We start from the raw sequence: 14378 nt of genomic DNA on the forward strand, positions 1-14378 counted from the left end.
ATCATAGATTTAGAGCTGGAAGGAACCTCAGAGGCCACCTAGTCCAAGTCCAGATCCACCAGGATTACAGTTATCCAAACCCATCACCCCGCACTTCCTAGTTGAGGACCTGGGTTAAGCTCAGGTAGGAAGCAACTAAGATCCTGAAGGTCCACTCAAGACGGAGCCTACTCTATGCAGGACAATCAGATCCTTCTAGAAGATTCCTTGGTTCTGTTTTGCTCTTTTTCTTTCAGTCTTTAGAAATACTTAACCTAAAATCAAGCTCAGTTTGTCTAGCTTCTCCATTGTAAATCAGGGAAATTCCAGAAATTGGTTTTCCCCCAAAGTCCTGAATCTTCTGGGCTTCATGATATCCTTTGCTGTGATAATTAATATCCAGGGGACAGTTTAGGCTCTTCTGCTTGCAGCCTCCAATCTGAGTGGGCAGCAATAAGTCTTGGTTTGACACAGGCAGGCAAATCTCAGTTGCTATTTTTATAACTCTCTCCATGCATAGTACATTGGCCTTTCGGTAGGGTGGATGTCTGACATTTGATTGAGATGGCCTGAGAATCTCTCTTTCCCTTTTTCCTTCATTCCCTGCCTTTCTCTCTCTCCCATCTGTTTCTTCCTCTCTTCTCCCACAACCCCCATCCTCATTGCTGCCCAAGAGCCTCCTAATAGATCCTCCTGCCTCTACTCTTTCCCCCTCTGGGTCATCTTTCGTATGCTTCCAGACTGATGTTCCTTATGCATAGAGCTGATTATGTCACCTCTCTTTAAAAATCCTCCCTATTTTCTTCTAAGTTCAAATTCCATTCATTCATTCATTCATTCATTCAGTAACCATTTGCTAGCCTCCTACAGATCATCCATTCTCTCTCTCTGTTTCTCTCTCTCCTTCCTTCCCTCCCTCCTTTCTCCTCTTTCTTCTTTCTTCCTCTCTTTTCTTTCCCCTTCTCTCTCGCCCTCTCCTCTCTCACTTTTCTCTCCCTTCTTCTCTCTCCTCTCTCTTTCCTTTTCTTTTCTTTCTCTCTCCCCCCTTCTCTCTTCCAATCCATCCTTTACCTACTGTTAGAAAAAATTAGAACTTAAAGACCAGGTCGTATCACTCTTCTACTTTAAAAAAACTGAGAAAAGTTTGAGCTACTTAACCTGACTAATCTTATCAACAAATTTCCCCATTCCATGCACTTTGTGGACCAGACTACCTGATCTGCTCTCTCTAGCTCCAAAACATACCCCATATTTTCCTTCCTCTGAGCCTTGGCTCATTCTATACCACCTGTCTGCAATGTCCTTTCTCCCCTTCTCTGCCTGTTGCTCAATTTAAATGGTACTTCATCCAGGAGGCCTCCCTGTTCTGGCCAGACACTAAAAGCCTGCTCCCTCAGACCTCACAGAGCCCTCTGTTTGCACCTCTTTATATATTATGTTTTATTGCATGTTCTAGCCATCTATACTGATATTTTATTTGTCTACTAGACTATGAGATCCATGAAGGCAAGGATTGAGTTTTAGTGAAATTTTTTGTTTCCACCAGTGCAAAGTGCAGTGTTCTACACACAGTGATGATGATGATGATGATGATGATGATGATGATGATGATGATGATGATGAGAGTGAAGGCCAGCCTAGACAATTAATTACCCAAGCCCACTTTAAGCTGGTAAGTCCCAATACTTTCATCAAGTGAGAACACAACTGGATATTCGTTAGGTATGAACAAAGCCTAGATGCCTCACTCACTCACTCACTCATAGGCTTTAAACCAGGTGCAGAAAAAAATCCCTTGATCAATTTAAATGTCTTTAAAAGTCATTTTGTATACTAGATGATGAAGGAAGCTATTCAGACTGACTGAGAAAACTTGGTTTCCTATTGATGAGCGTTATGGTTCATTTATTTAAAAAATCCAGTTTAGAACACATCACTGCACTAAGCAGTACCCCAGGGACAATAACGAATGATGGCAGTGTCTTCATCAGGAGCCAAAGACAGACTGGACGCAACGAGGAGATTCTAATTAAATCCAGATCCTCCAGTCCTTCTGCAGCCAAAGCCTTAGTCTCCTTCTTCCTCCCTCCCAATGATTTCTTCTCAGGGCTATGACTAGCGCCTTCTTTCCTTTGTCAGATCCTCATATCCCTGGGTTCTGAAGTGGCTCACTATTTTATAAGTGACCTACAGGGCATGATTACATTTTCTCAGCCATTCTGAACATGTTTCCTGTGCATTATCCTTCCAGTTCACCCAATGATTTTCAGACATCTAAATGCAAAACTTATATTTGATTGATTGAGTCAATGGAGATTGAAAACCAAACAACTGAGATATGTTCTCAACCTGATAAAGGTATCAAAGCATAGCATTTAGTTACTTTAAGTGGGGTGGGATATTTATCGAGGCTAATCTCCACCCTTAACAACAACATGGTCATCGTCAACAACAACAATAAAAGCTGATGTTTAAGGTTTGAGAACCACTTTTTATGTCATTTGATCAGCAGGCACTTAATAATTCAATTTCTACAGAACTTTAGGTTTATAACCTGTCTTTCCTACACACTATAAGAAAAGAATTCCAGTGTTATTCCCCATTTTACAGAGGAGGAAACCAAGGTTTCCTGAGCTTTCTGGGAGTCACACAGACAGTGGAGATGGGAGTAGAACTGTTCTGACCTAATAATTAGAGCTGGCCCAAAGTGGAATGGACTGCCTCGGGGTGGAGGTGGGGTGGGGTTATAGGTCCTCCGTCACTGAAGGTCTTCAAGCAGAGACTGAATGACCTCTTGGGGATGTGGTAGAGAGGATTATTGATCAGGTGTGGGTTGAACAAGGTGATCTTTGAGGTTCTTTCCAACTCTTAGAGTCTGTAATTCTGTGACTACTATCAGTTTTCCCATTTGATAAACCTTCACACAATGCATGTGGGTTGTCTTTCTCATCATTTCCCCAGTTAATTTCTATTTTCACTTCCATAGTGGACAGAGGAAGTGACAAGCTTCTTTACTTCCCTTTGACTGAATGAAAGACCTGAAATGACCCAGGCCCAAGTGATAGCCTTGAAGATTGAGTCAAAAAGTCTTAGGGGTGCTCTTTTGTCATCTGCTTTTTGTCTAGAAAAGATGGTGTTTGTCTTCTCTCAAATTTCATTGTTATCCCTGAAGCAAAATAGAGAATTAAAAGAAACATTAAATGGGAAAGAACCAAAGAGTATAATAGGACAGGATGTACCACAAGCTGGGGTCCTGTCTACAGACTGCCATGGCAGTTGTAGATGTGGGATTCAAGCTTCTCTATAAGAGTATGAGTGAAGCTGAGACAGACAGGGCACAGAAGGTGGAAGGGAAAGCATCAAGAAGAGAAAATACAGTAGGAAGATGCTGACATTATATCTGTTAGAGTGCAGAGGGCACAGAGTTTTAAACATGCAGCTGGGGGAAGGGAAGCCTTCCTAGGTGAAGTGACTTTCACACAGGGTCTTAAAGGTGAGTAAGATGTCTGCAGAGACAGCAGGGAAATGAGAGGAACTGGAAAAGATCCCAGAGGGCAAGGTGAGCAAAAACATGGATGCAAGGCCTACAGATGTGTTTAGGGGTTTGCTGCCCTAGGGAACCATAGATGGAATTTATAAGGAAGCAGATTTATAAGGAGGCTAACATGAGGGAAAACCTCCTAACAAAGCTGTGCAGACATGGAATGGGTTATGTTGATGGAAAGTTCAAGTCCTAACCAGGTATTTAAGCAGAGGACAGATGACTTGTCAGACTACTGTAGACAGAATTCATGTTTTGGGTATAAAATGGGACAAGATACCCCCTGAAGCCCCTTCTAAGGTTTGTGGCATGTAGTTCAGTTTGACTAAAGATTCACACATGTGAAGGGGGATCAGCATAAAGCTAGAAAGGCAAAGTGGAGACAGACTACAGAAAGATTTTAATCCCAAGCAAAGTTTAGACTGTCCTACGGTTGTGGAGAACCATGGAAGGTCTTTAAGTAAGGGAAGCAGTTCTTGTATAGCTACATTTTTATAATCTCCACCACACAGGCAGGAGTGGAACATGCCTTCTGAGCTCCCAATAGCCCAGTTCCCTGCCTTGTATTATAGTTCACGTCCACCATACCCCTCTCCACTAAAGTATGAGGTGCCTGAAAACCACAATCAGGTCTGACCTAGTTCCCCACTTTCAATCTTTCATAGACACCTCGCACAAATCACAGGACCCTGTGCTCAATATACTTTCACTAATTAGTGATGAACTCAAAGAAGTTTCTCTAATGGTGGGATTTCAGTTATAGGAGTAAGCCCATGTGGGAGAGATCTTAGAGTTAGCTGGTTTGTGATGTTTCCCACCTTACCCTCCCTGTGGATCACACTGCCTATGCAATAGGAAGGAATTTACCACTCTCACATGGTCCCCCTGAAATCTCATTAAACTAAACTCTTCAAAATGGCCAAGGGAAAATAGCACAATTTAGTTCAAGTGAAAAAAGGACCCTGGACTGGCAAGCAAGAATCGTGTATCCTAAACCTTGTGACTTTGGACAATTCCCTGAACCTCAGTTTCCTCTTTTGTAAAATAGGGATGGTGATAATACTTACATGCTCCTCAACTCCCAGCATTGGTGGGAGGCTCAGATTAGACAATGCATGTGATCTTAGGGGATACAAATAAAAGAGACAGTGTTCCAAAGGTCACTAACCCACAGTTCCTCATGGAGAGGAGGGGCAGTGGCAGTTTTGAGCTGACAGAGAGGGGGAGAAGTTAAAAAACTCAGTGAACTCCCTAGGAATTCCACAGCAGTTCTACAAGGGCAGGGCAGAAGCTGTAGGATGCTACCATCTGCTGGTTAATGTAAATTTTGGCAGCCCAGCAGAATGAAGAAAGCTCGCTTCTGTTCTATTCCTGTCTTGGATTACTCCCTGGGTAGCCCTAGACAAGCTCTCCTCAATAGGCCTCAGTTTCCTCATCTACAAAATGAGGAGATTAGATTGTAGGCCCTGCGGCATCCCTTCTAGGTCTAATATCTTATTCCGCTGTATTAGTAAACATGATAATAACTCCCATTTATACAGTATTTCTAAGTTCACAGAGTGCTCTCCTCATAACCACTCTATGAGGGAGATAGTACAGGTATTATTATCTCCCATTCTACTGATTGAGAAACTGAGGCTCAAAGAGTTTGGGGGACTTGACCCTGTCACAAAGCTAGTAAGAATTAGAATTGAGGTATTTTATGTTATATGTTTTAAGATTCCTTAAAACTTTGATGTATGCTTAGCATTTTAAGTACCCTCCCAGTTCTACATTCTATATAATATGCTCTGACAGTCAGTGTTCAAAGGTCCTTTCCAGCTCTAACATTTTATATTCAATGTTCTAATAGTGTGTTCTAAGGTCCTTTTCAGCTCTGACATTTTATATTCTGTGTTTTAACAGTCTGTTCCAAGGTCCCTTCCAGCTCTGACATTTTGTATTCTGTATTCTAATAGTCTATGTCCTAAGGTGGAGCATCTAAATGGTGCAATGTTTATAGAGCTGGACCTAGAGTCTTCCTGACTTCAAATCTGGTCTCTGACAATCAGTAATTGTATGGCCCTAGGCAAGACCTTAGCCTGGTTTGTCTTAGTTTTCTCATTTGTAAAATGGGCTGAAGATGGAAATGGCAAACCAATTCCAGTAGCTTTGCCAAGAAAACCCCAAATGGGACCACAAAGAGTCTGACACGACTGAAATAATTTCAACAGCAACATCATGTCTTTAGCCAGCTACCATATGGTATGCCATGCCATCAACTACCAGCTCAAGTAACTGCAAACATGAACAGAACCCACAGCTATCAATACCATTGACCATCCACAGGCTGATCCCTTCTGAGTTCTATAGCTCCCAGCTTTTCCTTTTAGGGACTCAGACCTTTTTTCTGTTTAAGGGTATGAAAAACTATGGGAACTCACAAATTTCATAGCTTGGTTCTTATCTCAATGTGATTATATTCTTTTCCAACTTTGCATGTCCCCAAAGGATTACTTATTCATGTCTAGATTGAATATATTTTTCTAAAACAGATTGGAATCAGTAAAATATAAGATTTAAAGTCTAGAGCATCATGGTGGCTCCTCAGCAGTCTGAAATCTCAATCCCCCTAGCCTCTTTCAAATTACTCCTCTGTAATGATGTCCTACATATACTCCTGTGAAAACCAAATTAACTGTCAGTTTCTATGTCCCTAAACAGGAAAAAAGAGGAGTTTCAGAGAAGAGACCAGTCACTGTTCAGGTTGATAATAAGGGATGAAAGAGAGAAGACAGATCTATTAAATTTTCAACTTCATTTCATTTTCTTTGTCAAGGCCAGAAAGAACAAACCAAAAATGGTAAATAGGGAGGTGAAACCCAAGATAAACAATGAGATGATTTTTTTAAGCACCAAGATACTCTCAAATTAAAGTCTCCCAGCCACCATAGTTCTTAACCATGGAGCCATTTCTGAGTCTTCCCTCTCCCTCACTGCCAATATCCATTCATCTGTCAAACCCTGTTGGTGGTACCTCTACATCAAATGATCAGCCAACCAGTGAATGAGCAAGCATTCATTAAGCTCTGATTATGTGTTTCCCATTGTAAGTACAGAGGTACAATGAAAAAGGTAAAGTAATCCCACCCTCAAGGGGTTTATGATCTAATGGAAGAGACAATACGTACATAAATACAGGAGACATTCAGAGAAAATACAAGGTAACCTTACAGTGGAAGGTGCTAATATTTGGGGGGCACTGAAAAATGCCTCCCACAGAAGATGACATCTGAGCCGAATCTCGAAGGAAGCCAGGGATTCTAAGAGGCAGAACTAAGGAGAAAGAGAGGCCTGGGGGACAGCCAGGGAAAGACACAGGAACAGGAGATAGTGTAGTATGTATGATGAGCAGCAAGGGGGACAGTGTTGTTAGATCACAGTGGGCATGAAGGCACTATTGGAAGAAGAGGGATTGGCCACATTGTAAAGAGCTTTAAACACCAAAGGAGTTTATATTTTATCCTAGAGATAATATCTATCCTAATAAGTAATAAAATAGATGACTAAATCAAATAAAGAAGTAAAGAAATAATGAATATCCTAGAGATAATAAAGAAGCACCAGAGTTTATTCAGTAGTGGGATGAAATAATCACTCCTAAGGTCTAGAAAAATCACTTTGAGATGATTTGATAGATTGATAGGAGTGGGGAGAGACTTGAGGAAAAGAGGATAATTATGAAGTTAATGTGAAGGTCTAGGTAAAAGATGATGAGGTCCTGAATTGGAATTGTGGCTATGTGCATGGAGAGAATCCAGCAGATTGCCCCTTCTGTTATCACAACTCTCTCACTTATCTTCAATCTGTCCTTATCTACTGTCTTCTTTGGTATTGCCTACAAACATGCCCATGTTTCTCTCCTCAAAAATCCTTACTTGATCCATTTGTCCATGCTAGCTATTGTCCCAAAACTCTCCTGCATTTTGTCACTAAACTCTTTGAGGATGCCATTTACAATCAGTATCCCTACTTTCTTTCCACTTACTCTCATCATCCAATTGAAACTGTTCCCTCCAAAGTTATGTCATCACCTCTTCATCCTGAAACATCTCTTTAGCTTTGATATCTCAACTCATTACTACCCTTTGCCTCTCTGATTGAGGGATGGCCCAAACTTTCATTTAAGCAGAGACCTCAGCTCAAACATCTTCTCATTTCTCACCTAGCTGCACTACTTTGAAACTTCTCTGACTAGCTTCTCCATCTGTTTTGGGTACCTTCTCCCCATCCTGATTTTTCAACTTCCTTTTGAATAAAATCTTACCCCCATCATATTCTAAGTTCCTTGAAGGCAGGGATTACATTTCTCTTGTCATATTTGTATCTCCAGCACTTAGCACAGTACCTGGCACATAACAAATGTTTATCGACTGACTGACAAATGATCTCCCATTTACCAAATCCAAAAACCTTTTCTCTATCTCAATCTTTCTTGACCTCTCTGCAGCCTTTCACACTGTCCATTACTTTTCTCTTGGTAGACTCTTTTCTCTAGGTCTTCATGACACTGCTCTCTCCTGTTTCCCCTCCTATCACCTACCTGTTAGACCACTTCTTTGTTGAATCTTTGTTCAGGTCAGACTTGTTAACCATGTACGTCCCCATGTCTTCATCCTAGATGCTTCTTCTTTGCCCTCTGTAGACAGCTATGTGGCACAACGGATAGAGCACTGAGTCTAAAGTCAGGAAGACCTGCATTCAAAATCAACCTCCCTCAAACATTTACTAGATGCGTGTTCTTGGGTAAGTCACTTAACCTCTGTCTCAGTTTCCTCATCTGTAAAATGAGGATCATAATAGCATCTGCCCCTCAGAATTATTGTGAGAGTCAAATGAAATCATATTGATAAGGTATTTAGCACAGTGGAACCTAATAGGCATGATATGAATATGAGCCATCATCATTATTATTATACTATTTGCTTAGGTAGTCTCATCAGCTTTTGTGGATTCAGCTATCATCTCTCTGTTAATGATTTTCAAATATACGTATCCAGCCCTATTTCTCTCCTAACCTCTATCTAGTCTCAACTCTCCAATTGCCTGACTACGGAACATCTTGAACTGAATATCCCGTAGACATCTTAAACTCAATTTTTCAAAAACTGAAGTCATTAGGTCTCCTTCTTCCAATTCTCCACATTTTCTCCCTTCCGACTGTGGAGGGCATCACCATCTTCCTGGTCGCCCAGGCTAATAGCCTAGGTTTCATCCTCAACACCTCACTTTCTCTTACCCTCCATAATTTATCTATTGTTAAGTCCTGCTGATTTTACATTGGTAACATCTTTCATATATGCCCTCTTCTCTCTGTAAATACTGCCATTAGCCCAAGGCAGACCCTAATCACTTCATATCTAGACTATTACAGTAACCTTCTGGTGCATCTCCCTGCTTTGTTTCTCCCTACTCAAGTCTGTCCTCCGTACAGCTATCGAAGTGCTCTTGACTGACTCTCTCTCTCTCTCTCTCTCTCTCTCTCTCTCTCTCTCTCTCTCTCTCTCTCTCTCCTTGATTTGACTTATTTGTACATAGTCATGTGCATGTTGCTTTTCCCCTCCCTGTACCCATAAATGTTGACAAAAGGGCTGATATGCTTTCCATCATACACAACAAATTAGTAAATATGACAAAAGATGGGAGCAGTCAAGAGCTGGAGGGCCTGTGGAAAAATTGACACTTGAATTGTTAGTTGATTTGTGAATTGTCTAGCCACTCTGAAAAGCAATTTGAAATTATGCTAAGGAGGAGAGGAGGCAATACAGAATTGTAAGAAAGAACATGATTAAAATGTCCATACCTCTGACTCAGAGATCTCACTGCTAGCAGATACTCCAAGGAAGTCAAGAATAAAAAGAAAGGTCCCATACAAGCTAAAATCTTTATAGCAGCATTTTTTGTAATATCAAAGAACTAGAAATGATGTCCATTGATTGGGAAAAGCTAAACAAAATCTGATGTAGTATGTAATAGAGCATCACTCTGTTGTAAGAAATGATAAATACGAAGAATGCAAAGAAGCATAGGAAGATTTATATGAACTGATATAAAATGAAATAAGAAGAAACAGGAAAACACCATATACATTTATTACTTGATTGATTACCACAATGTAAATGCAAAGAACAACAACAAAACAACTGCTACTGCATGCTGTAAAATGATAATGACCAAGCTTGGCCAAAAGATGAGATCTGAGAATATACCTCTTTCATTTCCTTGTAGAAAAGGAGGTTGACAGGTATGGGAAATTGCATATAACATTAAAACTTGCTGGTATGTTGCTTAAAAAGTTATGGTTAACTTTAAAAACCCCTTTTTTCTGTATTATAAGGCAGAAATTCTTAACCTGGGGTCGAAGAACTTTTTTTTATAATATTCTGATAACTATTTTTGCTTTATAATTCCATGTATTTTATTTTATGTAGTAGCAAAGAACTAGAGAGAATGCAGCTGTCTCTTTATTCTGAGAAGTGCTCCATGGGTTTTACAAGACTCCTAAAGGGGTCCATCACACACACAAAAGTAAGAATCCCTCTTATAGATGTGGGACCAAGATGGTGGAGTAACAGGAAGTAGTAGTACAGTGAGTTCCTCCCCCTACCCCATCCCTCCCAACCCCCCCCAAAACCCTATTCTCCAAACAGATCTTAAAAACTTGTCAGACAGAATCTTGATGGAAGAATCCAAGAAAGAAAAAACAACAGTGAGTAATTTTTCCAGCCCAGGTCTGCACAGGGAGACAGAAATTTTTATAGGCATTTGAGAAAGGGCTAGCTGAGAGCACAGGTCTTAGAGCAGTCCAGCACAGCGCAAGAGGAGCCGCCATCCCATATAAGGGTACAAGTGAAAGCTGACAGCTTTTTTGCCTCACTACCAAGTTCCACATCACAGATGCACCTGACCCAGGGTTCAGTAAGGAAGAGAAAGTTCAGAAGCAAACTGCAACAAAGTTGGCTCAGACTCCAGGAGGAAATTGAAGTCAAACTTCCAGCTTCCAGCTAAATGTGAAGCCTGCTGAGAGGGCTGAATCAAGCAGCAATCTACTATTGCTCAAACTCAAAACCAGGTCCAGAACTTGCAGAGCACAGAGGGTGGGGATGGGGATGAGGGAGCATCAGACTGTGCTTTGGATCAGACCGCTTTGGGAGCAGTGAAAGCTTGTGGGTCCCCAGCCTGTCCCTGAGATTCTTGAATTACAGCAGAACTCAATACTCAAAACAAAGCAGCAGTGGGACTAGCCCAGATCTTTCTTCCAGAAGTGTCACAGAGCTCAGCACTAACATTAAACCTGAAGTTAGGAAATAGGCTGAAAGAATGAGCAAGCAAAATAATCCCATCATATAAAATTATTATGGTGATAGGGAAACTCAAAACATGACCACTCCCACCTCTGCCCCGCCTCCTCCCCCCCAAAAAGAAAAATGACTCAAAACAAGGAAAACCTCAAAGGAAAACACTGCTTGGGCACACGTTCAGCTAGAATTACTAGAAGAGACAAAGCAAGAGTAAAAAAGAGTTTGGGGTTTTGTGTGTGTTGTTTTTGTTTAATGGTATTTTTTCTCAACATATAAAGACAATTTTTAGCATTCATTTTTACAAGATTTTGAGTTCCAAATTTTTCTCCCTTCTTCCTCCCTTCCATTCTTCCTAAAGTGGTAGGCAACTTGATATAGGTTTTACATGTGTTATCATGTAGAACATACTTCCATATTAGTCACAGTTGTTAAAGAAGAGACAGACCAAGAGGGAAAAACCCATGAAAAAGGATAAAGTAAGTGAAAAAAGTGTACTTCAATCTGCATTCAGAGTCCATTAGTTCTTTAACTGGATTGTGTTGCATTCTCCCTTGTGAGTCCTTTGTACTTGTGCTGGATCATTGTGTTGTCATGAGGAGCTACATTGTTCATAGTCGATCATCACACAATGTTGCCGATACTGTGTACAATGTTCTTCTGGCTCTGTTCATTTCACTTTGCATCAGTTCATACAAGTCTTGACAGGTTTTTCTGAAGTCTGCCTGTTCATCATTTCTTATTGCACAATAGCATTCCATTACATTCATATACCACAGCTTGTTCAGCCATTCCCCAACTGATGGGCATCCCCTCAGTTTTCAATATTTTGCCTCCATGACTAGCCCTGCTATGAGTATTTTTGCAGATGTAGGTCCTTTTCCCTTTTTTATGGTCTCTTTGGGATACAGACCTCGGATTGGTATTGCTGGATCAAAAGGCACGCACAATTTGCTTTCCCTTTGAGCACAGTTCCAAATTGCTCTCCAGAATGGTTGGATCAGTGCACAATTCCCCAACAACACTTAAGTGTCCCAGTTTTTCCATAGTCTCTCCAACATTTATCATTTTCTTTTATTGACATATTAACCAATCTGATAGGTATGAGGTGAGAAGTGTGAGTTGTTTTAATTTGCATTTCTCTAATCAAAAGTGATTTAGAGCACTTCTTCTTCCTATGCCTATAGTTAGCTTTTATTTCTTCACCTGAACACTGCCTGTTCATATCCTTTGGCCACTTATCAACTGGGGAATAGCTTGTATTCTTATAAATTCAGGTCTCTATATATATTTGAGAAATGAGGCCTTTATCAGAGATATTTGTTATAGGGATGATTTCCCAGCTTTCTGTTTTCCTTCTAATCTTGATTGTATTGGTTTAGTTTGTGCAAATCCTTAAGTCAATTTGATCAAAATTACCTGCTTTACATTTTATGATGCTCTCTCCCTCTTGTTTCATTTATCTTCTCCTTTAAGAACTGAGATGCAATGCCACTTGGTACATATATGTTTAGTATTGATATTACTTCATTGTCTATGATACCTTTCCACAAGATGCAGCTTCCTTCCTTATCTCTTTTAATTAGGTCTATTTTTGCTTTTGCTTTGTCTGAGACCACTTTCCATTTTTCTTTGGGGCTTTGCCCGTGGGTGTTTTGACATTGTTGTCCTCTTCTGAGTTTGTGCCTTGATCTTTCCTGTTATCATAATAACTTTCTATGGTCATATTATTTTATCATTGTTTTTTGCTCTTCTTTTTTGGTCTTTCCTTTCTTTTAAATTTGAGCTCTGCTCTCAGAGTGTAAGGGGCACTGTCTCAGGCTTCTTGTGCCAGGGGCTGCAGCCCTGGTTGTTTCCCTGGTGCTGCACCAATGTTGCCCTGAAACCTACAGGGAATCCTGTGTCTGGTGTTGTGCTGAAAGGGGGAGGTGGGCAGCGGCTGGCACTGCTGAATTCCGCAGGGGTGTAGCAGCTTACCTGGTGCTGAACCACTGTCCTAATGCTGGTGTCTGGCATGTGCTCAGGCCAGTGGGGTGTTTCTGGGTTTCCCCAGGGCTATACTGAAGCACATGGGGGTTCTTGGAGCTGAAATCTGCCTGTTTCCCTGGCTATGCTGAGGCACGTAGTGGGTACTGGTCTTGGCATTTGCCTGCTTTACCATAATTGTGTTCAGTATCTCTTGTTGGTTTGCTGAGGTAGATCTTGTTGCTGGATTTCTGGGATGCTTCCTGTTCTGGACTGCATTCCCCTTTTCCCAAAGTGAGACCAACCTTTCTTGATAATCTTCCACATTTCTTTGGCTAAAAGATTATAAATAAAACCACTTTTTGAGAAAATTTGCACCTAAAACAAATCCACTTTAATATTATTGTTATTATCTTTATAAAGGTAACTTAGCAGAGTAGATAGAGAGAAGGTCTTTAATCTGGGAGAGCCTAGATTCAGGTCAGTCTCTGGCATCTACTGGCTACAAAACTCTGAGCAATTCAAATACTCAGTGAATCTCAGTGCTCTGGGCAACTTTCTGAAACTAAACATTACAGAGATGTTGCTCATCTGTATTAGTAGAGGGAGTTTGTACTAAAAACTTGATAGATACAATTTGTTTTTGATGTTGTTAAAAAAAGTGGAGGTGTTAATATATAAAGGTTGGGGAAAATCCTGGCTGAACTTATAAGCAGTGGGAGCCTTTTTTAAGAAGACAGTAGACTCAACACTAGGTGGCAGTAGAGGTCTAAAAGGAAAAGGGATACCCAAGACGTCATGTCAATCACAAGCACTTAATTCAATTCAATAAACATTTATGAAGCCTTTACTTTGCTCCAAGCACTGTGCTAAGCTGCAAGGGAGAGCAAGACACTAGGGAGCATCTTGTTCCATGGAGTTCAGACCAAGCCAGTATGCTGACCTGAAGTGCTTACTGTGTGCTAGGTCCTAAGCAAAGTGCTGGGGAGACACAGAACAACTGAATTCCACCCACCCACCCCCTACCTCCAAGGAGCTCATAATCTATCTGAGGAGATAACACGCAAATAACTTTGCATACAGGATGTGTACATGATAAACTGGAGATAAGTAACAGAGAGAAGGCACTATGCATTAAGAGTGATCAGGAATGGCTTCTTGTAGAAGGTAGGGTTTTCACGTGGCTTGAAAGAAGCCAGGATGAAACTGACTTCATTGGAAATGACTGCCTGCTGTCTTCCACTACTATCCTCTACTGTGGCTCATTCTGGTATCGAGATGGACTCTTGAAAACCTTGCCAGAAGAACTCAGGCTCTGACAGCTTTGTCTTAACCCAGTTTCTAATAAACTGCACCTTGGGGCAGTAGAAAAAACACTGCAAAGAGCAGCCACCATAGAACTGAGTGGAGAGTGCACTAGACATGAGAAGAGACTTGAGGCTAGGGTTCCAGTGGCAATAGGTTAAGCATGAGATAATGAAAGATGGTGGCAATGCAAGAGAAGAAGGCATTCTTCTATCTATCCATCCATTCATTCCATAAGCACTGATTTATCT

The sequence above is a fragment of the Notamacropus eugenii genome, chromosome 5 (genome assembly GCF_028372415.1).
Source record: "Notamacropus eugenii isolate mMacEug1 chromosome 5, mMacEug1.pri_v2, whole genome shotgun sequence".
Classification (NCBI taxonomy): Eukaryota; Metazoa; Chordata; class Mammalia; order Diprotodontia; family Macropodidae; genus Notamacropus; species Notamacropus eugenii.